Source organism: Eubalaena glacialis, chromosome 10, assembly GCF_028564815.1.
Source record: "Eubalaena glacialis isolate mEubGla1 chromosome 10, mEubGla1.1.hap2.+ XY, whole genome shotgun sequence".
Taxonomy (NCBI): Eukaryota; Metazoa; Chordata; class Mammalia; order Artiodactyla; family Balaenidae; genus Eubalaena; species Eubalaena glacialis.
Window position 1 is genome coordinate 79,426,570 of NC_083725.1, and position 23,400 is coordinate 79,449,969.

The 23,400-nt window shown below is 43.9% G+C and overlaps 1 protein-coding gene across 2 annotated transcripts in view; it reads left to right on the forward strand.

The window, feature by feature from the left end:
• SPON1 (spondin 1) overlaps positions 1–23,400 on the forward strand; it is a 273,050-nt gene that overhangs the window by 90,511 nt on the left and 159,139 nt on the right. The window lies entirely within an intron of this gene.

Sequence of the window (23,400 nt, forward strand, 5' to 3'; positions counted from 1 at the left end):
ATTTCCATTGCTCCAAAGTAAAACCCTTTACCCATAAGCAGTGAACCCCATTTTCCTCTCCCCGCAACCCCTAGCAACCACCAATCTGCGTTCTGTCTCTACGGATTTACCTATTATTGATATTTCATATTAATGGAATCATACGATATGTGATCTTTTGCATCTGACTTTTTTCACTTACCATAATGTTTTTGAGGTTCATCTATGTTATAGCATATATTGATACTTCATTCCTTTTTATATCTGAATAATATTCCATTACATGTATATACCACAATTTGTTTGCCCCGTGACATTTTTGACATGAAATGGTCACAGGATAAAAATGCAACAATGAAAAATCATCAGATGCTATCATATCTACTTAACCTTTCAATCCATATACATATTTTTTTAACCAGGGAATATACAGTAGATGTGTTCCTCCACTCTTGAGCCTCACCCCTTCCCTGGGTAGGACAGTGACAACCCTGGGACAAGGGTAGAAAAGGACAAAGAGATGTTTCCACACCTACTTTGTCTCTCAGGGTCATGAAGTAAGTGTATTGGCCTGCTAGTGGGCAGGGCTGGGACCCAGGGCTGGGTCTGGCCTGCTACAGGCTGGGTCCTCAGGCTGCAGGATTGTGGTTTTCTTGCATCTGGTGTCTGCCCCCTGGTGGTTGAGGCTGGGCTAGAGGCTAGTGCAGTCTTCCTAAGGGCAGGGCCAGGGCCCAGGGGATTCTGGGACTGGTGTCTGCCCACCAATGGATGGAGCTGGGTCCTGGGCCCTCTGGTGGGCAGGGCCATGTCCAGAGGCAGCTGTGGGCTCAGGAAGTCTTTAGGCAGCTTGCCTGCTGATGGGTGGGGCTGTGTGTGTGTGTGTGTGTGTGTGTGTGTGTGTGTGTGTGTGTCCCAGTTAGTTGCTTGGCCTGAGGAATCCCAGCACCAGAGCCTACAGGCTATTGGGTGAGGCCAGGTCTTGGCACTAATGAGCTGGAGGGAGATTTTCAAAATGGCGCCCACCAGCACCAACGTCGACCAGCACCAGCATCCACATGGTAGAAGTAGCTCCCAAGAATGGCTACTGCCAGTGTCTATGTCCCCAGGTTGAGCCACACCCTTCCTCCACCCCCTCCAGGAGACACTCCAAAACCAGCAGGTAGGTCTGGCCCAGGACCCTATCAAATCACTGCTTTTGCCCTGGGACCTGGAGCTCATGGTATTTTGTGTGCTCACTTTAGGACTGGAGTCTCTGTTTCCCCCAGTCCCTCGGGGCTCCTGAAATCAAACCCCACTGACCTTCAAAGCCAAAGGCTCTGGGGGCTCATCTTCTCAGTGCAGGACCCGCAGGTTTGATAGCCTGACATGGGGCTCAGAACTCTCACTCCTGTGGGAGAACCTCTGCAATGTAATTATTCTCCAGTATAATTATCCGCCCACCCAGGGGTATGGGACTTGACTCTATCGTGAGTCCGCCCCTCCTACCCCATCTCATGTGGTTCCTTCTTGATGTCGTTAGTTGTAGAAGGTCTTTTGTGGTAGGTTCTGGTCTTTTTCATTGATGGTTGTTCTGCAAATAGTTGTGATTTTGGTGTGCCCATGAGAGGAGGTGAGCTCAAGCTCTTTCTACTCTGCCATCTTGGCTGATCTCATGAAGTAAGTGTAAAACACGTTGGCATATTTTATCCTGTCACCAAAATGGCTTGATTAGATCTTTTTATACCCAGTATGTAACCACAGGGTAACAGAGTCATATACCTGGTCATTTATTACTTCCTCTGGTAGAAGAATGGGCGGAAGTCCAGTGAAGACACAAAGGATGCTGGAAAGATGAGCAGAGGGTCCTCAGCGCTGTAGAAGATGACATTCCTTCCGAGGTGCTCACAGCCCCATCACCATTCATTCGCAACCACTAATCAAAGAATTGTCCCTGAACTATTTGCCTTCCTGCAAGCCTGCTTGCCACAGAGAATACCCAAACTAAAGCCAGTGAAGAAATGAGATTAAGTAAGAAGAAAGAATGTCCCCCACTCCTTCCATTATTAATTATTGCGGGCTGATTTCAGCTACATTTTCCCTTGGGCATTTCCCCAACATTTTGCATTTAACAGCCCCTGGAAGCCAGGAAAGTAGAGAGGAAAAAGCTCCATAATATCTTAGTTCTATACTATTCATAAATGAAAATCATTGTTAATTTAGAGTTTGACAGCTGTGGTGCATTTGTAAGTCCAGCGCAGCTGTCATCAGCACTCCAGCTTATTTTTCAAACAGATGTTTAATTTGACTTTAGTGTTATTGCCAATTTTTGAGGAGAAAGAGAGGGGGAAGCAGAAACAGGAATAATCATTATATTCATCATTTGGTTTCCTTTCAAAACATAAATCGGCATGATTAACGGTGACATCAGAATTGCTCTAATTGCAGTTTTGGGTGCAGGACTGGTTAGCCATCATCTCCTTACATCGTCCAAAGTCCATTTTTATGTTTTTTTTCCTAAAGTCAGAGGCTGTTTTGTGATAATTACACCCAGACTCTGAACAACAGTCCCCGCTACCCAGAAGAGCCTTCCATAGTGCAGAAGAAAAATCAGGGAGTGGTGAATGATGGGTGACTGGGCTGCAACCCCAGATGAAAGCTGCAGGGCTGAGTCTTGTCTTGCGGCCGTGGAATCAGGAAACCAGTGAGAGCAGAGCCCCGGGAATGGCAGCCAGCTTCTCCCACACTCACTCTTACATCTCTACCATGCTTATGGGACTTAGGCAGCTGGGTTCATGCATTCTCACAGTGTGCAAATCGGTCTCAATGTATAAAATTAAACACATCTGTGGCTCCACGTAGAAATCTGATGAGTCAGAACGTACTTGAACAGGCCCTGCTGTTCCAATCCATGTTGCTTGGAGGAATCTTCCTTCATACCAGCTGTGATGCTCGGTAAACCCACTTCCCGGATCTGATTTCTCTACCCTCGCCTTTTTGTGTTTGGCTTTTAGTGGTCTCACTTGGGTCCTACTCTGTACCGTCTATCATGTGTCCAGTCACTGGCCCTCGTTACCTCTTTGACAAGGCCTCTGTTGCGGGGACTCTAGATGCAATAACACACTTACTGCATTTCTTTGTACACTGAGAGAGAAGACTCACCTTGCCTTCTTCCTCTGCCAGCCATTGTGATATGTGCTGTGCAAAAGAAGAATCCACTCCAAGGAAAAAGTTGGCAGATGTCCCAGATCCCAGCTCTTAAGTCATGGTTGGGTAGAGGAATGAGCCACAGCCTCATCCATCTAGTGCTAGAAATCACAGGATGCTCTAAAGTCTGACTTCTCAAAGGGTGCCCCCCATCTTTTTAATTGGAAAATATTGTTTGCAGATTATTAATGAGGAGTTAATTTTTCCTTAACTACAGAAAGACAAGGCTTCTGCCAGGTTGGCCACCTAAGAATCTGAGGGAATCCTTGGGCAATTATTATGGTATCAAAAGCTCCTGGCTGTTGCTTGCCACCTTGGCTACCTGGATCTAGACTATGGATCTGTTCCCTCAGGCAGCTGCTTCCCTACCTTTGCTTCATGCTTGGAGCCCATCCCTTAATACCCCACATCACAGCTTAGGCTAAGCAACAATGATAGTAAGATGTTGTTGAAAGCTTGGGGAGTTAGAGAAGGGAATCATAACACAGAGGTCCTACATAACTGGCTTATAAGTTTGGCTATTCTCAGGGCCCAGAAGCCCAAACTCATCCTTGGGTGTTCCCTGCTTTCACACTTTGTGGGCATCAGGCTCCCTTCCCAACCTCAAGGGCCATTTTATTTCCCCCTCAAGAGAATGCCCTGTACAAGTCCCAGTTGACCCAAATCCAGACCCAGTTCTCCTCTGGATTAGTTTGGCATTGTAGTTATGAAGGTGGATTCAGGTCAGACAGCCTGAGATTGAGTTCTGGCTCCACCACTTACTACTGATGTCAGGCCAATCATTAAACTCCGGGTACCTCAGATGTCTCCCCTGTAAAATGGGGATAGATAATAGTACCTACCTTATAGGGTTGCTGTGAGGATTAGATGAGTTAATACATGTAAAGTGTTTAGAACCATCTGGCCCAGAAGCAGCTCTGTACAAGGCTATATTATTATTGTTGTTATTATTATTGCTTTACATTTGCAATACAATGAAGATCATCACATAGATGTTTCTAAGACAAAAGAAGTGGTTCACCCCCAGAAGTGAATTCCAGTTTCTGGCACTTAGGACAAAAACTATACATGGTTTTTCAAGCTTCAAAAACTCTTAAGTTTCCGTCTCACTGCATCGCCTTTCGTTTTGCTTGCTTGGTCCTTGCCAATTCCCATAAAGAATATGAAGTGGTGTTAAGAAAAACATAAAACAAAAATAGTCATGTTCAATTTTAAAAATCAAAATCAGGGAAAATTAAAATTAAAATATAACATCAAGACAAGAAGAAGACCAAGCACAAATACACAGGGGTCTAAGTTCCCATAGAGTTGTAACAGTAGTGGATTATAACCCATTAAATAAAATGGGAAATTAGAGGTCGTCTGATATAAATAAATACCTATGCTAACTAAATAAATGAATGGATAATTGGAAAGTTTGATAAAGAACAGGATGTTTATATAATCTCAAAGTACCTGCCCTCAAATATTTCATAACTTACAAAGAGGAAACCAGGAATGTTAGAGTGGAGAGGTCTGGCAGACACAAGTAATGGGACAAATCTGAATTTAAATTCTGTGCCCCCTGACAGGGTGCAATGAGAAGAATACAGCATCACTTCTGTGATATTTCTGCTCAAGGTGCATAACCCTGCATCTAATCCTGAGGAAACATCAGACAAACTCAAACATTTTACAGAATTACCGACCTGTCATCTTCAGAGCTTTCAAAGTCATAAAAGTCAAGGAAAGCCTGAGGAACTGCTTCAGATTGAAGGAGGCCAATGAGACATAAAATCTAAGGGAAACACTGTGATTCTAAACTAGACCTTTTGGCCATAAAGGAACAATTGTCAAAACTTGAATAGGGTTTGAGGATTAGATGTATTAATGTTAATTTCCTAAGTCTTATTGTTACATTTTGGTTACATAAGAGAATATCCTTGTTTGTAGGAAAAACACTGAAGTGCTCAAGGTGATGGGATATCATGTCAACCACTTACTCTTAAATGCTCCAGGGGAAGAAAGTTCTTTGTACTGTTCTTGGATGTTTTCTTTAAGGTTGAAATGGTTTCAAATTAAACAGACTCAGTTCCAAGGCAGGAGGGGGTGGAGAGGAAAGAGAAGAGCCGCCTTTGCATCTTTCCTTCTTCTTTTTTCGTTTTCTTCCTGGTTTCTTCCTACCAGAAGGTTAGGCTAAGGTGGGGATGAGAAGACATTGGTTGGGTTCAATCAAGAAGACAGGCCAGGACTCGCTAGGTCTGAGAGGCTAGCAGTCCCTTCGTTCTTAGTGTGGGGTGAGGGGGGGACCAATCACAGGGCCGCACTCGTGGGAAGAGGGATGGGAGGGCGGGCGCCCAGCCTAGTCTGGGGTGGTGCAGAGGGTCTAAAGAGATCAACCTGTGAGCTGACAGAAGGTCAGAGGGGAGGAGGAGCAGAGAAAACTGCGTGTGGGAGTGGCCCTAGACCAGATAAAGCAAGGAGCATGTGAGGACCTGCAAGTGGTCCTGATGGTGGAGCAGGAAGGAATGTTGTTGGGGCAAAGGCGGCACTCAAGAAATGTGATGTTTTTCTTTGCTTTTCTTCTCTTCTTTATACTGTTTTTTTCTGTCTCTCTCTCTCTCTCTCTGTTTTTTTATAAATTTATTTTATTTATTTATTTTTGCCTGCGTCGGATCTTTGTTGCGGTGCGCGGGCTTCTCATTGCGGTGGCTTCTCTTGTTGCGGAGCACGGGCTCTAGGCGCGCAGGCTTCAGCAGTTGTGGCTCGCGGACTCAGTAGCTGTGGCTCGCAGGCTCTAGAGCGCACGCTCAGTAGTTTCAGCGCACAGGTTTAGTTGCTCCATGGCATGTGGGATCTTCCCGGACCAGGGTTGGAACCAGTGTCCCCTGCACTGGCAGGCAGATTCTTAACCACTGCGCCACCGGAGAAGCCCTTCTCTCTTTCTTTCTCCCCTTCTTTCCTTCCTTCCTTTTTCCCAAAAACGTCCCCCCTTCGAGCATTCAGCCAGGTGTTGCTCTAATTTTTTTAATAACAGTAATAATAATAGCTGAAATATGTGCCAGCACCCTATATATAATGCAGATACTACTCTCCCATTTTACAGAGAGGAAGCTAAGGCACAACTTGCCCAACATCTTAAGTAGTGAAACTGGCATTTGAACCCCAGACAGTCTAACTCCACAGCCCAAGCTTTTGATCTGCCACAGTGTCTGAGTAGATCTTTAATGAGGCTGAATTCTTGTGAGGACTGTCTTTTATAAAGGGGGCTTGCAAACCTCAATAGTGTTCTAACTGGGGAGGGTGAACAGGGGAGGTGCTTATGAACTGTGGTCTGTGGATGCATCTTACCCACTCAAGTCCCCTCCCCTGTCACCCCACTCGCTGTCTTCCCATGCCTGTACTGTCAGCAGCCATGTGAGACCTGCCATGGGGCCTGGTAAACCTGGAGCCTAAGCTGAACCAGCTGATGGTTGTACCCTGCGTGGCTACAGAGCCAGAGCAGCTCATGGTGGAGAAGGGCAAGAAAGGGTCAAATCAAAAAAAATGCTGAGGATCAGGCCCAAAGGGTCCTCAGTAGGTAAGGCAGTCATAAGGGAAGAAACAAGACAAAGTTGAGTCAAGGTGAGCTGTTTAAGATGGAAACTGTGACCGAGTGAGGCAAAGGTATAAAATGCCTGTTTGTATGTGATGCTGTAGGTGGCACTTGGCCTCAGAGGGAAGGAGTGTTGATGTATCTTTCACCACCCTCCACCTCCTACTAACTCCCAGGGATTAATTATTCATTCAACAAACATTTTGTGAGCACCTACTATGTGCCAGGTTTGTGTGAGTTGTGGGAGGGAAGAAGAAAGAAGAAGGCTGAGGGACTGGCACATGGATTTCACCTGAGAACTTGAGGTGCCAAGATCTCTTTGGAAGAGGCTGCGTTTCCGTGTTCACTTTAGCCCCTGGAACAAAGCCAAGAGTGACAGAGAGTTACTGGCTGGGAGCGGTGAGGTAGGGGGTTAGTGTGGGAGAGGAGAAGGGCTCCGCCCCCGTAGCCGCTGCCATGGCCATCTCAAAAGCACCTCTTTACAGAAAAGCCTAATTTCCACATCCCTCCGCAGTCACCACAGATTCTGTTGCTAATAACATTTTTCAAGCTGGTTCTCAACTCATTACAACATTGCGTTAGACAGTTTGCGTCTTGAGATGGGCTCTGGGGTCAGACAGGTCAAGGTTGGAGTCCTGGCTCTACCCAATCTGATTCTGGTTTCTTTCCTATAAAATGAGGGTAAGGAGCTGAGGCATGGGAAGTATCTCTTTTCATTTGTAAAGCAGTTTAGGGTTTACAGAGCACCTTCCCAATACTCTTGCAAGGGTGACATCATTATCATTGTGAGAGGTTAAGGCTCCCAGAGGTAAAGTGATTTGAACTGGGTCACAGAGACCCTGAGAGTGTAAGTCAAGATAAAAACCTGTTCCCACTTTTTAAATAGAAAAGATTTGCTGTGTTTATGCCCACTTTTTAAATGATCAAATTGCTGTATAACACTTAGGACACTTACATATTCTATCTTTGCCCCATAGTTTTAGCTTGAGATTTCCTTGTAAATGGGAGTTGGGAGAGAGCTATGGGTTGTGGAGTCAACCATATTGGGTTCCCAATCCTGACTCCACTGCTTAAGACTTGTATAAACATGGGCAAGAGACTTGGTCCCTCTGTGCCTTGGCTTTTTCCGTCTGCAAAGGGGATAATAACCGTCTCTACCTCATAGGTGGGAGAATTAAACAAGATAATCTATGTCAGCGATTCTCGACCCTGGCTGCCCAATGGAGTCACCTGAGCAACTTTGTAAACTCACCTGTGTTCTGGCCCCACCTCTGGAAATCTGATCTCTTTGGACTAGGATGGAATTGGGATGTCAGTACTTTTTACAAGCTCCCGCAAATGATTTTAATGAGTAGCCAGGGCTGAGAACACTTGAAGTATGTAAAATGCTTACCACAGAGTGCCTGGAACATAGTAAGCACTCAGTAGATGTTAGTTGTTATTGTTATACAAGCTGATAAAGTCAAGGCTTGTGGGCTAACACTGGTGAATTGGTACCAACATCCAATGGGCCCTAGTCACTATGCAGTGCACTGTGGGTAGGTTCAGGGATGAGCAAGAGAAAGTCTCTATTTCATAAGGGTTTAATTAACTCTCTAGCTGGGTGGAAAAGGCATAAATACATGAGAAGTTAAATAGCAACATGAGGTTTAAAGTAGAAAGAAGAAAGGAAGATCATATTTTTCAAGCATTTACATCATGCCAGGGAACTTTCCATACTGGCTTAGCTCATTAATGCTCACAAGAGTAGATATTAACCCTGATTTGTAGGGCAGAAAACTGAGTCTCAGGGCTATAATTCACCTAGGTCACACTCAAGAGGTAGATCCAGGATCAAACCTGATCTGCTTGACTGTAAAGGTGTCTCTATTATACCATGTCTTTATCATGCTGATTTCATGGTGATTATAAAGAAAAGAAATGAATAAGTGGGATTCGAATTTTGAAGGTTTAAATCTAAGTCCTTATGTATGTATGTATGTATCTGTCTGTTATTCTATATCTGTCATTCTATTCTATCCATTATTTTTCTCCTTCCACCATCCATCCATCCATCTATCCAATTCTGTTACCCAACATAGCTATAAAATAAGACTTTCAGTTCAAGCAAATATCTTGGTTAATAGACCAACCTTTTGGGTAAATTTTAATTAATTCTTAATTTTCCCTCATAAAGTTAAAAAATCAGCATTAAGCTAAACAATATATCACTTCCAGTAAATCATACAGGATTAGGAAAGCTGAGGTTATGCTTTAAAGCGTGCTAATGGTATCAGAGTATTTAATGTAAATTAACTACCAGTCCTAAACAGTAATACAAATAGAGGGAAACAAAATTAACGTGATTAAATACATTCAGAGTCTATTTATTCTGTTAATTGTTAAAATTTAGGCAACAGATTGCAAAGAGACTTGCAGCTGCAGCTCCGAAATAGCTGGTCCTCCCCTCAGCTGTTGCTAATTAATGCGATTTTCCTGATAACAGTTTTCTGATAGCAGGGAGACAGCAGCAAATCAAAACAACTTCATGTTCATGCTGATGAGCCCTGACAACAACCAGAAGAGCCCAACAGGATCCAAATGGAAATGTTGCTAACTGCCGGTTTCCATGTAGTATTCCTCAGGCACAGCCGACCTTCAATGCCGGCAGTTTATCACACAAATACAGGTGTGTCGGGGATATAGCATGGCAAGTCACGTCATCACATCAGCCACAGCCATGTTGGGTCACAATGGGATTATGCCACAGACTCCAGAGAGGAGCAGAAAAGTTCTCTGAACAGTTGTCCATTGCTCTGTACCTAGACCTGTGTAGTGACCCATCTTCTCTTAATTTACCTGACTTTTTTGCAAAAGACAATTCAAGGAGGCCAGTTTGCACTATTCAATATGTGGAACCACTTGGCAGAATTAGCAGGAAAGCAACTCAAAAGTAGCCAGCATCCCTCATGTTTAACGCATCTATGGTTGCCTTTGGCTCATGTGCTGATCCCCAGTCCAATCAGTTGCAGTTTGTTGCTTTCAGCAAAATACATTGCACAAATCATAACAGTTTATGGATCAAAGGACTGGTTTGGCCTTCCTAAGGAGGGTACCAGACACATGGAAGGCCAGGATTTATTAGCTTTTTCTACAGACAATCTGGTACAATATCATCCCGAACTGGGCCAGTCAGTGACATTAGACCTCGGGCCACAAGGGACTCCTGGTCATCTCTAGGGCAGCTTGAACAGAGAAGAATCCAAGTAAGCAGGAAGCTGAATTACAGATTTTCAAGACTAACTATGTCAACCCAAAGAAACACTATGCATATTGATACATTTGGATGCAGGGGGAAATAAACACAGTGCAAACTGTCATTTCCAAAAGATCATCACCAAATATCCTCCTAGGATAAGGATTCTGCTAGTTCACTTTCTTGAAATGTATCTTACTTTGTATCAGAAACATCCTTGACATGGAGCCATCCAGAAAAGTAGGGAAATGTACATCCCAATCTGATGGTACAAACTCACTCTGTTGCAAAAACAAAATGAAGCATTGACCAGGGCACAGACCCTAGAAAAAGTTTGATCTTTGGGTCCACCACACTGTGAGGGTCCAGTTTCTAGGACATCTGTTGTGCTGCCCTCCGGAGATGGTGACCATTTGGTTTTAATCTTGTTCCCTTATAAAGGGGAGGAAATTGAAGCCTCCCCCTCCCTCCCTCCCTCTTTTTCCTCTCCATCTCCACTGTGACTTTTATCTCTACTTTGTGAAGATCTAAGCATTTCCCAGGAACACATGCTGTCAAGTCCAACTTCCTTATCTCTCCAAGACATGCAACATATAGATGTGGGGGTTTTTTTGTTTTTTGTTTTTTAAAATTTTTTATTTATTTATTTATGGCTGTGTTGGGTCTTCGTTTCTGTGCGAGGGCTTTCTCTAGTTGCGGCAAGTGGGGGCCACTCTTCATCACAGTGCGCGGGCCTCTCACTATCGCGGCCTCTCTTGTTGCGGAGCACAGGCTCCAGACGCGCAGGCTCAGTAATTGTGGCTCACGGGCCTAGTTGCTCCGCGGCATGTGGGATCTTCCCAGACCGGGGCTCGAACCCGTGTCCCCTGCATTGGCAGGCAGATTCTCAACCACTGCGCCACCAGGGAAGCCCAATGTGGTTGCACTATCACCTTTAGGATAGATATTTTTATTAATTTGTTGGATTTTAATTTATTCCTTGCCTGATTGAAGAAAAAAAGATTTTCAGTACCTTGTTTAACATGAATAAGAGGCTCCAGGATCACTCCTAAGTCCCCCATATCAAGCGTTGGTAGAATTTTTTAAATTTGCCATATTTTTTTAAAAAAAGAATTGGTCACTTGTATTCTACTCTGCATTAAAACGAGGTGCCATTAATTTCTCTTCCACATTTTTTACTCGGAAAGTCAAAACTCTTGCCCTTCCTTCCTTCCTTTCTTTCTTTCTTTCTTTCTTTTCTTTCTTTTCTTTCTTTCCATCCCTTCCATCCCTTTCTCCCTCCCTTCCTTTCTTCCTTTTACTTATCTCTGAAAATATTTTCCTCGACAAAGGCTAGGAAACAGGACAGATCATGCCCAGATTTTGTGGCTTCATGTGGTCCCATGTTGTTGCTCTAGAGTTCTGTGGGGATCCAAGTGATTGTGGCTTACCTCTGATGAGCTCATGTGACATAAGAATGAGGTCAGATGCTACAAGAGGGGTGCAGATGTTGAAAAGAAGAAACATGGGACAAGTCTGGAGTGAGTCAAAATATAAGACCTAGGGGTGTCTTTTTTTCAAAGAGTCAACTCATGGGATGAGCAAAGAGGGGTGCATAGTGTAATCAGCAACTGTCTTTTCCATAAAGAAAGCTCTGTCCTGGGTTAAACCTCCTCCTGGCAGACGTACCATCATCCTACTGATTCCCACCTTTGTGAAGGCATTTTGAATCCAACCCAAATGGTTCCTTTTGAGACCGACAGTTGCCATCAGCATAGCTTGAACAAACCAAAGCAGACTTAACTGGTCTTCACGCAGTGGGAAATGTTTCATGACTCAGACCAGTCATTGTTTGCTGTTCACCCAGCATGCTGGGTGGCTCTGGTAATATAGGAGAGTTTGTGCTTCTTGCCTTGTGGACATAGGGTAGACACTCGACTGTAAAAGTGTTGAATGACAGGTCAAGGCAGTCCATGAAAACAGATCAGATCAACACACCTTCAGTGTGTCCCGCATGAAAGGCATTGTGCCACGTGCTAGAGGGGCCACGAGGGTACAGCAAGACTCCTTCCCTGAAGAAGCTCAGAACTTAGTCAGAAGCCCCAAACGTAAACTCACAATAAGTTAAATGGTAATACAAGATGTTAAAGTGCAAGCACACATCAAGAGTACCCAATGCCCGAATGCCAAATGAATGGTCAGGATCAACGGTGTTCTAGGAACCCAGAGGAGGTCAGTTCTGAAGGTCCTGGTCAATGAGACTCTGAGGAGGCCGTGAGATGGTGACAGATGAGTGGGCTGTGACTGGGCAGAGAGGAGCCAGAAGTGCATTCCTGGTTTGAGTAGCATGGGCGGAAGCCAGGAGGGGTCGTGTGACACACGGTGAAAAGGCAGCGCTGAGTTCAGGTGGCTGGGGAAAGTGCTGGGGGGAGGGGGGGTCATGGCAGGCGTGGAAGGCAGCTTGTGTCCTGGTGCTCAGGACTGTGGACGTTTAGCCAAGAGCTTGGACTGTGCTCTATAAGTGAGAGAGGAACCTTGGTTTAGAGAGGACCTACTGTGTGCCAGACCCCGTGCTGGGGTGGGGTGGGACAGGGAGGAGGTGGAGACGGGATAATTAGGACTATGGTACCACTGGTGCCTAATAATATGCTAGAGGTGACGATTAATCCCCTAGTCGAGTGTAGGTAAATTCGATGGGTTGGTAAGGAGAGGAAACCTGTTAGGAGGTTTCTGCGGGGATTGTACAGGGAATTCATTTACTCTTCCATGCATGTCCTTGCTGGGGTGGGGGAGAGGTGGGACGGGACAGGGCGGGGGGTCCTCGATGAGTACTAACGGGCATGAAAATCATTACTCCTAACTCAGAGCAGCGGTTCTTGTAAAATCTCTCCCCAAAGCAATGCACACGCTTACAATTTTGCATACACTTTTTTTCTAGGGGTTCGAGAATCCTTTGCAACCCCTTCGTGGACTATGAATCCCTAGCTGAGAGCCATAAGCACGCTCCACACGCTCCCTAACCCCATCTAGAGGAGGGAGCATCTCCCAACACATAGGTCTGCTACTGTACAGGAAAACCCAGGATGATAGGGAGGCTCCCTGAGGAACAGAAAGGAGGACAGGTAGCCTGTACTTAAGGACTCTGCTGTGTCGCCCGGATTGTTCCCTTACACCTGAGAAATGACGCTGCCTGCCCTGGCTTATAGGAACCCCCAGAAAGGGGAGGCAGCTGTGGCCACGGCAGAGTGGAACCAGCTACAGAGAATAGTGACCTGTGTGAACCAGCCAGGAGGGAGGTTTCAGTGTGGCAGCATTTCCTCTAGCTCAGGCTGGGATGATTTTATGGTTACACCGACGCCCTGCATGGAGCAGCCAGAACTCTGCAAGGAACACCTGAGAAACCCAGGAGCAATGCTTCACTTTCTATTTCTTGTTTTCCAACCAAGACAGATTCTATTTCAGATCAGAGCATAGTTTGGAGAGAAAGCAGTTGAAGCCTTGGGTGCTTGGAATAAAAATTTAACCTTCATCATTAGGAAAAAAAAGCATATATCTTAGTTGGAGATTTTATGAAATGGAATGACAGTTATGCCATTTCACATATCTACTATCATTCATTTCAGACCTAATAGAGGTTCTTAAAGGTTTCAAGGGCAGGAACCCCTTTGAGAAGCAGATGAAAGCTATGAACTCTTAACCAGAAATGTGCACACCACACAAAATTTCATCATCCTGAATCCTGTCTGCAGACCCCAGATTAAGAACCCCAGGTTCAAGCCTTGGCCAGATCCTCTGTTAGATTCCAGGCATGCAATGATGAATCAGACACAGTCCCGGGGCCGGAGGGCCTCATAGTCTGGCGAGGGTTTATAGACGTGAAGAAGTTGGAGGGGAAAGCGAGGCAGGCTCTGATTAGCAGTTTAAACGTATGAGACATTATACAGTAGAATCATGGACCCAACAATATTACAGAAACAGTGAACTGTCAGTTGTCCCTTGACTACTAATACCCCAGGATATTACAAAATCCTGAAAAACATGCTAAGACTTACTGGGGAAAAAAAAAAGTAATTTTTCAGGAACATCAAACCCTGTGTTTTTGTGTCCTTAAGAGAAAATGATTTTTTTGGCCTAAAGATGTGTTGTGAGATATTGCCTTCACCCTAGGCTCAAGAATTAGACGTACATCTTTTTGCAAGGTTAAGAAATGCCATGGACAGTTTAAGCCAGAGGGAGGAACCTGTTAAGGTTCAAAAGATGCTGAAAAAAATTGATAGTTTGGTATAAAACAATTAAAGGAAACGAGAAATGGTCCTGGTCATTACCCAGAATGGCTTGTCAGAGCTTCCACAACTGGGACTATATCCTGCAGTCTATTTATTTTGTCCATGTGAGTTTATTTAAGATTTTTCCAACAGATGACAAATTTCCAGCCAGTGACCCAGCAGGTACCCCTAAAGGTTTCTACTGTTGCCTCAGTTGCAGCTTATAGGCATGGCAAAGCCCCCTCCAGAGAAAAAAGAATATTTCCCTTGCCTGTGTTCTCCCGTCAAACTCCCACTGCGCTGCCCCCCATGCCCACCCCTTTGCAGCCATGTCTCTCTTCAGACTGGAGTGTACTGGCAGGCCTGTTGCTTTCTTCCTAGTCACTGCGAACACTGTCCCCTGCACCCCATGGAAAGTTCTAACAAAGGGCAGCATAACCTCCCACCAAGCAAATCCAAGCCCTCTTTTAAGGCCTCATCTGGAGTGTTCTTCTCCCAGACTCTTCTGACCAAGGCATCCTTGCCCACAATCCTACCTAAGCCCTTCCGTGGCTCCCCAAGGCAATATCCTGGTCAGCAGAACCTGCTCTGCCTTACCTTTTAAACTGCCCTCTTCTGTACTCCCACAATACTTTGTTCATTCCTCTTTCCATCAGGTAGTCATGCTTTTGAGAGCAGCATTCATTAGAAAACTTGACCAACGATGGCTTCAACAAATAAAGGTTTATTTTTCTCATATAACAAGAAGGCTGGAGGTAGGTGACTGCTACCTAAATGATGTCATTGACAAGTGACAGCAGTTAAATGATGCCAGAGCCAGTGTCTCTGAGTTTTCTTTTTCTTTTCCTCATGGTCACAAAATGGCTGCCTTGTTTCACACATTGTGGTTGTAATCAAGGCTGGAAAAAGAAGGACAGGACAGGGTGGGTCATTAATTTCTTTTATCTGGAAAGCAAAGCTTTCTCAGAAGTTCTCCCCTCCGTGCTGTCAACCTTCCCTTATGTTACTGAGACCACATATGAATCACATGCTCCCTTCCCCAGCTGCAAGGAAGGATGGGAAAGTGGGAACAGGACTATCCTGATTGGCTTAGCTGGTACTACCCCTCGAAAAATGAGTGTTCTGCAAGCATGGCAGATGGAAGGAGTAGATATTGGGTAGACTCTACTACTTGCTATGCAGTATTCTGATTCATATCTCTCAGGCTGTCCACTACTCAGTGTCACACATTTTATATCTTGTTCATCTTTTTTCTTTTTTTTTTTAAATTTATTTTTGGCTGAGTTGGGTCTTTGTTGCTGTGCGTGGGCTTTCTCTAGTTGTGGTGAGCGGGGGCTACTCTTCGTTGCAGTGCGCAGGCTTCTCATTGCGGTGGCTTCTCTTGTTGCAGAGCGCGGGCTTCTCATTGCGGTGGCTTCTCTTGTTGCAGAGCGCGGGCTTCTCATTGCGGTGGCTTCTCTTGTTGCAGAGCGCGGGCTCTAGGCACGTGGGCTTCAGCAGTTGCGGCTCACAGGCTCAGTAGCTGTGGCTCACGGGCTCTAGAGCGCAGGCTCCGTAGTTGTGGCACACGCTTAGTTGCTCCGCAGCATGTGGGATCTTCCTGGACCAGGGATTGAACCCGTGTCCCCTGCATTGGCAGGAGGATTCTCAACCACTGTGCCACCAGGGAAGCCCTGTCTTGTTCATCTTTTACCTCCAATTCCTAACACAGCTTCATGGCATCTACTCTGTTAAATAAAAACATGAGTAGATGAATGTCTGTCTGATTTTAATGACTCTCACATCTAAATTAGTTCTTTAAAAACATAACCCAGTTTTATCCTTTTCTTTTTACATTTCTCTTATGGTATGAAAGTCAATTCCTCATTATTAATTTTCCATTGGATTTTTAGGGGGTAAAATTTAAAGTTATAGAGTAATAGTATTGACAAGACATATGATAAAGATGAGGTCTAAAATTGGACAATAATAAGAGAAAATGGAATCATAATAAGCTTGTTATCCTCAGGGTCATTCTAAGAAGAAATAAACTGAGTGCTAAAACTAGTTTTCCTCTAATTTTTGTTAAAATCAAAACCAGGGTTTTGTAGATGCAACTTTGTTCAATAATGTGAATCAAGAACTCCAGAAATCCAATGACCATACAAGGTTGGGGATGGATTGTAATCTTGTTAAGAACCTAACTGACCTCTTAGCCAGATTCTGGTCATGACCTAAGCTATAAGTATATGTACAGCACTGCATGGAGCTGATTCCCCTGATTCAGTTTGAGAAGTCTGCCCAAAGCAGATGGTGGCATTGCTTCCAAGGCCCATGGATGGTGGACCTTCCGAGGAACTCTTAGGTGTGCAGCTCTAACTCCTGCAAAGAACTCACCCCTGGTTACAGACTCAGCCTCTGGGACTCCAAGTCCAGTTTCAGTGCCATCTTTCCAAGAAGTTATCATTCCTACTAATAATTCCCCCCAACTCCACCTCTGGCACCACCTCATCCCAGCCAGAAATGGCCTCCTGCCTGAGTCAGGATCACACCTGTAGATGATTCTCCAGTTGGGGTTCTAACATACTATGAATTTCTAGAGTCATTTGGGATTGTTCTGTCTTAGAGTGTGGCAGCTTATCATAAGCACAGTTTCTTTAGAATGGCATGATCTGGCCCTCATCTAATCCTATGGCACCAATTTTGTGTCCAGTCTCAAGCCTGGTGGATTGCATTAATGTCAATATCCTAGTTGTCATATTACACTGAAGTTTTGCAAATTGTTACCATTGGGGAAAACTAGGCAAAAAATGTACAGCCTCTCTGTATTATTTCTTACAGTTGCATGTGCAGCTACAATTATCTCAATAGAAATTCCAAAAATTAAAAGATAAAATTCTTCCTTGCCCCTTCTGTCTTTTGTTTCAGTCATGGGGAGTCAGACGGGGAGTTTCAGATGGGGAATCAGTTAACTTACCTCCTTCTGTGTCAGTTTTCTCATCTGTAAAACAGGGATAATATCAGCGTCTACCTCATGGGGTTGCTGGGAGGATTCAATGAATTAATATCTATGAAGCACTTAGAAGTGTGTTTAACTGTTAAATAAACAGAAAATAAATAAAAGGTCTTGTATTCAACCTTCTCTTTCTGGTCTGGATCCAGTAAGTTACAAAGTGCTTTTAAATTTTTCTACGACGTTTCTCTTGGATCCTCTATTTCCACTGCCCCTCTGCCAATTCAGACCTTCGGGGTCATTGCCTCCTCTTGGAGCTTTGCCAAGGTGAAGTTAGTTACTGCTCTTCTGCATCCTCTGGCTTCTCCTTTATTGCACTCAACATTGATTTCCTGTTTCCTTTTTCTGTCTCTATTTTTCCCTGTTGGACTAGAAACTCCTTACTGGAAGGCACCATCTCTTACTTGTCTTTGAATCTTCAGCTCCTAGCAAAGGGCCTGACACAAAATAAGTGCTCAGTAAGTGTTTCATGAATGAGTGATAATTAAGCAGAAATAATCTCCTGGCAGCTAGATTTTTTAGAATTTACTAGATTTGCTTCTTTGCAGTAATGGTAGACAACTATACCAGTCTCTGAACCTATAGTTTTGTGACCTTACTGTTGGACAGCCATGGAGTTCTTGTGAGTCCCGTAGATAAAGCCCTGCAGATAAGCTTTCACTTTTCTTCTCCCATGGGCACATTACCATGAGCTGCCAGGAAGCCTGTTAACTCCTGGACACAGCTGCATTTCCTGAGATCCACATAAAACCATATAAAAGATTGGTTAAGAGTCTGGATCATGGAATGCACCCAGCTTCTGTAAATATTTGCTGAGTAACATGAGACCATGATCAGATTAGCACTTGGCATCCTTGCAAAGTAAAATAAGGCAGATAGCCTCAGTTCCTGATGATGTTACCATTGCTATGACTTTAATATTTTATTCCTGCATCCTCCCACAGAATTGTTCTTTCACTGGGAAAAGGAAATAGATGTTATTTGTTATAAACTGGATCACTCCTTTGGAAAACATCCCTGAGATCAGAGACAAATTTTGTAAAGTATTCCAAGAACTGTTCAGTAATAGGGATTTTACTGGAATTGGGAAGAGGGTTGGCAAAAGTAGTCTGGAGACCGCAAACCTGAGCTTCATTTTAGTCATTCATTATCTCTGCCTGAAGCAGTTGATCAAGATAACGCCCTCACTCCTCCCTCCACAAGCAAAGGAGATAGACCTGACATCAATCATAATAATAGCTTCTATTTATTAAGTACTTTTATGTGTCAGGCACTTTGTTAGGGGCTGGTGATTTTAACAACAGCAACAATAATGACTACCTCTACTGAGTATTTACTCTGTGCAACATGCATGTCGTAAGGACCTTACATGAATTAGCCCTACATGGCAGTGACCCAGCCGCTGAGGACCCATGTGTATTCTTAATTCATTTCGTGGCCTGATCTCTCCCAAGTCCTTCAGTTTCTGAGGTCTTCTTGTCCCTTTTCAGTGAGAACAGGGATCCCAGGCCTTTTCAGCGCTAGACAGCAAACCTACAACTTAGCCAGCTCTAACTTTACTCCAACAGGCAAACTCCCCAAGGAAAAAGAACAGCAAATGAAGAAACTCATCAGACAGAAAAGAGCCGAGCATCTAAGAGATTCAGGATGGCGTTTCTGGAAATGTTCCACTTTAGGTTTAAAAGGAAACTTTTGAAATGATTAGTAAGTTATTTAGAACCTCAATATTCTGAAGTTTGAGAAGCTAACATACTGAGAAATTTAATTTAGATTTCCTTAACACGTTCTTTCATGATAAGAGAGCATTCAGTATATCAGTATATAAATGCTATGCAACAGGACTGCCAAATTGCAACACAGAATGGGAGAAATTTGTCATTTTGAAATGCTGAGGGAATTCTTACAGCATTCTCATCTTGTAAAGCTATTATTTTTCTGAACTATAATATGATTTATAAATCTCTGCTGAGTTTTATACTTTTGATGGGAACAGACTCGAAATGAAATGTACTTTCTCAGAATATAAAATTCTCTCAGGAGTTGACCAAATGGGGAATAAAAAGAAACATCTTCTGCAACCAAGCGTTCCAAAGTCTTGGTCTCTGCTGGCATATCTGTGGGTGAATGTTGGCATTCAGAGTTCTGGGCTCAGCTACACTGTCTTCTCACGCCACACACTTTCCCTGGGTGACATCAGCCACTCTAAAAGCTTTGATCCTGACTTCTGCCCCAGTGACTCCCATATCCATCCTCCCCACCCCTCAAGTCTCTCCTGAGTTACAGGTCCCTGTGTCTAACTACCCCCTACGACCACCATCATGCCCTACAGACAGCTCAATCTCAAACTCTTTCCTTTCCAAACTCTGTTCCTTCTACTTGAATCCCAGGATTGCAATGATACTAACATCTATAGAAATAAGTAAGGTACAGTTCCTGCTCTCAGGAAGCTTATAATCTAGCACAGGAGATAGAAAAGTAAACAGGCAATTATAATACAGGTTAATAAGTGCTGAGTAGGAGAAGCCCAAGTGGCTATGGCTCTCAACATCCAGGCAAGACATCAATCTGAAGGAAGTAACGTCTTAGTTGAGTATGAGTTAGGTAACTGAGAGAGAGAGAGAGAGAGAGAGAGAGAGAGAGAGTGTGTGTGTGTGTGTGGTGTTTATTGAGGAGTCACAAGGAAGGACAGAAGGAGTCCCATGGACAGGAGCCCAAGGGTGTGAGATCATGAAGACAGATATAGGATATGGTTTGGGTAGGGTGCTCAGGAGGGACTGGATAGAGATAAAGCCTGATCGCCAGGGCCAGATCAGAACAAGCCTTGTATCCCACATTGGATCTGCACAGAGTTTGAAATCCAAAGGGCATGGTCCAGAGGGTTGGCCAAGCTTGGACATGGGGATATATGCTCGTCTTTTCATGGAGAGCTTCAGGTGATCATGACCCAGGCTCCAGGGAGACCCACCGAAGTCTCAGCTCTCCACTGTGTGCTCCGTGAGATGCTAAAAGAGATCCCCCCAAATCAATTCGAGGTTACATTTTATAACAATACGTTCCTCACAGTGCAGTTATACTCTTTATAGGTAATCGTGTTTAATCCTTGCAAGCACTCTGAGCCTAAGACAGACCGTGGACTTTGGCAGTAGGTGGGAGACTTGAAAACCTTGAGCACGTTACTTAACCTCCCTGCATCTCAGTCATCGTCACCTGTAAGATTAGGGTGAAAATAACCACAAACCCTCATCTTAATTCCTCTGAAAACAAGAGCATTTTGATAAGTTTGCTGAACTTGACCTAAACTGACATGAAGCTGTTTATAAGTTTTATTTACTCTCTTAGTATGAATATTGTTACATTTTGTGGCAGAATATGGATATGTTTGATCATGGGGATGTTAATGGCCTATTGCCATCTTAACTTTCTACTATCTGAAAAACTCTGAATTCAAAAACACATCTAGCCCAAGTGTTTTGATAAAGAACTTGAGGACGTGTAGTATATGTAAAGCAGAAGATATGTAAGATAATGTACATGAAGGGCCTCCCTAGCACAGTGACCGGCACATAATAAGGGCTCAGAAATTACAACTATTATCAAAGAGAGGGCCAACTTGACTTTATAAAACAAGGCATGAAAGAAATAGAAATATCTTAAAGGAAATATGTTTTTCTATCTCTGGCCCCTCAAATATTTATAATGATAGTTTTGGAAAATCTGGGGGTGATTTAATTTTTCTAAGCATCATCATGCCTTTATATCATAGGGTTTGCCATTATTCCCCTACTGACAGCAGGAGGAAGAAAATTCAGAGTATTTGTTACCAATGCTAGCAAAGACAGGTGGTGGGAGATTCTGGGAGAGGAAACAGCACGGGTAAGGGAGTGGTGGAGTGAAAGAGGTGTTCAGACAAGGGGGATAAACTTTGCATAGCCTAGAACCCAGGGAGCATGGCACAAAATGCCAACAAGTAAAGCCAGGAGAGTGTTTGAGGGAGGTTTTTTATGAAGAGCCTTGAATACCATGGTAAGTTTGTACTTTATCCTGTAGTTCAGGTGTTTTGTTTGTTTGTTTGTTTTTTGGCCGCCTGGCATGCAGGATCCTAGTTCCCCAACCAGGGATCGAACCCATGCCCCCTGCAGTGGAAGCACAGAGTCCCAACCACTGGACCGCCAGGGAAGTCCCAGATCAGGTGTTTTCAAACCATTTTATCAAGAGAGTTTTATTGAAACAAAATTTGATTTGCATGGGAGCTCTGTGTACTGCAACCACATACCAATCCGTTTTTATTCTGTGGCCCAAAGACTCTTCTAAAAGGGCAGAACTGTTCATCTCACTCCTCATGGCACATTCCTCAAAGACTTCTCATCAAGCTTGGAGTAAAATGCCGTCTCCCTGCAGGCTCTGGGCGATGTGGCCCTGCCCACCTCCCCAGCTCATCTCACACCTCCCTGGCTTAGCACTCGTGGGTTCTCCAGTGACCTGCAGCCCTCCCCACCTCAAGGATCTTACAAAGGATGCCCTCTCCTTTGCTTCTCCATCCCACTTGCCTAATTAGCTTCTAGTCATTCAAATCTAAGCTCAGCCACCTTTTCTGGGAGGAGCCTTTCCTGGCTTGGTCAGGAACCCCTGTGATACACTCTCCCACACCCTGTGGATGTCTCCATTCATTAACTGAGGGTTTAGTTGTCTGATGCTTTCTCCCCACTATTCTGTCAACTTTGAGAATGGGAAGCGGCCCCGTTTGTCTTGTTCATGACAGTGTCCCTGGCCAATGCCTGGTCGCTAAGCACACCTCCAGCAATTATTTGTTGAAAATACACCAGCAAATACAACAGGAAGACAAATGGGAGAGGGGGCTGCTTTGGGTTGAAATGAGGTTGGAGCCTTTGTTTGAAGCCAAGAACGTGGGGCCTGGGATACTTCCCACTAGGCCTACTCCTTGCCTTCCACAGGGGTCCCTGAGGCAATTTCACTGGTGAACACTCTGGAAGCGCTGTGGTAGGTGATGGGATACTCCAACTAACAGAAGGCTTTGTTATTTGGCTTTGGGGTGAGTGTTCTCCAGAGTGTTCTCTTGGCCCAAAGAAACATTCTGCTTGATGGTCAACAGAATGGATAAATAATTATAGTAGCTTGTGTCAATAGGAAGTATATTTCATTCATTTATTTCAACATCTCTTCTCTCTTGGGTGGGGAAAGACTGTAAAAGACATTAATAGGCTGGCCTCAACTTTATTTTTTTGTGAAAGACTGAGTGTACAGTAGACATTTCTTTGGAAAGTGATTTTGGCCTAGGCCCAGACCATCGAGAGAACCTCCTCTGTGCTCTGCAGATCCATGCACACTTGGGCCCATTCCTGGGTCTGAGATCATGTGACACAGGGCAGCTTGTGTGACTGTCCCTGGTTCAGTGTGGTCAGCTGTGATGAAGTCGAGGACTCCCTTTATCTGTTAAATAGGGAAAATCAAAGTGAAAATTACCTTTTGATTGAGTAACATTGCTGAAGAAGGTCAATAGAAATGGCTCAGAATCCACTGGCACCATCTCAGTGTTGTGTTGTGGACTTTCAAATTACTGGAACACTGGGTTTCAGGCCTCTTCAAGGCCAGCTGAAAATAAACTGTGGAGTAGTATGTCTGTGCAATCCTAGATTAAAGAGAAAATATATGCTGGCCAAAAGCAAGTCATTTTTCAACCTCAAAATATTCTTTCCAAATTCTAAGATCCTATGTTTGACATGTTTAAGAGGGAGATATAACAGCTGAAGTTGTCTTTGTTCAGAACGTAGGAGATAGTTTCGTCTAGTCTTTCAGGAAAGATACAGAATGACATTTTCAGAACAAATCAAAATATATTTTTAGGGTTTTATTTTCCCCTTCAGGAAAAGAATTTGACATGCTTTCCTGATTTGAATTTGTTTGATCTATAAATGGCCTCAATAATCTGATACGAAACTAGAGTAAATGAACCACTGAGAAAAGTTATTGAAAATGCTGTTCGTTCACCTTCCTACCTTAATAATAGTATGAGCACCACCAACACCACCACAATAACTAATATTTATTGAGTGGTTTCTAGGTATATGCTGAACTCTTGACATACATTGTCTTATTTAGTTCTCATAGCAATCCTAGGAGGTAGATATTATTCTTTTTTTTTTTTTAATTTTTATTTATTTATTTATTTGTGGCT